General features: G+C 40.9%; 1 pseudogene; it reads right to left on the bottom strand.

The window, feature by feature from the left end:
• Positions 1 to 360: 360 nt before the first annotated feature.
• LOC145403093 (5S ribosomal RNA) lies at positions 361 to 481 on the bottom strand (annotated as a pseudogene).
• Between the last annotated feature and the right edge of the window lie 1,014 nt (positions 482 to 1,495).

Below are 1,495 nucleotides of genomic sequence, written 5' to 3'. Positions count from 1 at the left end.
ACATTGATTAATCCCTTTCTACAGAGAAGCCAAGCTGTCTCTATAGATTGTGATATTTTTACCATTTACTCTCATCCATTCATTGCATTTTTGTCCCTCATTTTTCATTCAGTCAGAATTTTTCGTTCACTCCTACTTCATCCCATTTTCTCCCACTCATACTCAGCTGTAAATAACGCATTCATTTTCACTCATATTCGTTGTATATAAATCATTTCTTTACAGAGTACAAATATTTTAATTTATTTCCATTTCCATTGCCAGACGCCATGTATCCCAAACGGGGTGGTCAAGGGCTTAGAGTTAATTGTTTTACAGGGAGGGGCACTAATCCTCCACCAACCCCACTTGACACGTAGGGATGCCAACAGCATCTGGTGTTCCCAGGCGGTCACCCATCCAAGTACTAACCAGGCCCAACGTTGCTTAACTTCGCTGATCGGACGGGAAGCGGTGTACTCAACGATTTATTTATTCTCATTTATTCATCCATTTGTTCATTTAGTTTTATTTGCTTACTTCCTACTCTGTTAATGTCCTTTTTTAAAAGGGTAGATCTCTCACCTATTGAACCTGATGGTAACACAGATAACGCTGTATGTAATGATAATGTAAATCTTCGCAGTGGCAGATCCTATACCAAACCAACCGTAAGTTCCCTACCTGTTTCTACCACACCTGTTACTCTTACCCTAAATCCAGATATATTAACTCCAGATACTCAATCATCTTCTCCAACTGATTCTCCTGAAACCACTCAGCCTTCTCCACAGTCTTTATCTCTCTCTACTACTACACATACACACACCACTACCGCCACAACACTTCTTTCCCACACACCGTCTCAGTTCACTGTCGTGCCTACTTCCTCACCTTCACGGTCTCATCCTCTTTTTACGATGGCGACTCAGAACCCTCCACCTCCCCAATCCATATATTTAGATGATGTGAATAGATCCAAATTTACAAGAGAGGATAGTACTGTTTCGATTTACGATTTCCTCAGAGAGGTCGAAAACGACATTCATAATCGCCAGATCGTAACTGAACCCTTGAAAGTTTAATATCTTCTCAGTCGACTCCATCATGGCAGATCATTAATAGGAGCCGCTATTCGTGCAGGGCACTTCGAAGATTGTCAAACGTTTGACACGTTTAGCCAACGGCTTATTAAATACTGTTGCCAACATTCCAATTCTGCATCCCTTATATGATTAACTAATCTCCTCAAGCAAATGCAGGAAGACATGAAGGTACCTCCCCAACATGCAAAAGTAATTGAGGCAGCCGCTACTATGAGGGTGACGAGTTCAGAGTTGCGCTGATTATTCTGGGGTACCCAATGGGTAACAGAACACAACAGGGAGATCATGATTACATTAAATAATTTTGCAGACTTGTTCGGTTACTTTAGATATCTCAATTGGCTTTCGGACTCCCAAAAACAAATAGCACTACAAGTTGGCTTTAAACCAAGAGACAAAATAATGGATAT

This window comes from Coenobita brevimanus, chromosome 6 (genome assembly GCF_032717465.1).
Source record: "Coenobita brevimanus isolate Jiangsu-jjx chromosome 6, ASM3271746v2, whole genome shotgun sequence".
NCBI classification, from domain to species: Eukaryota; Metazoa; Arthropoda; class Malacostraca; order Decapoda; family Coenobitidae; genus Coenobita; species Coenobita brevimanus.
Note: the sequence above shows the minus strand (reverse complement) of the source record. Positions and strands in the feature narration are given on the sequence as shown.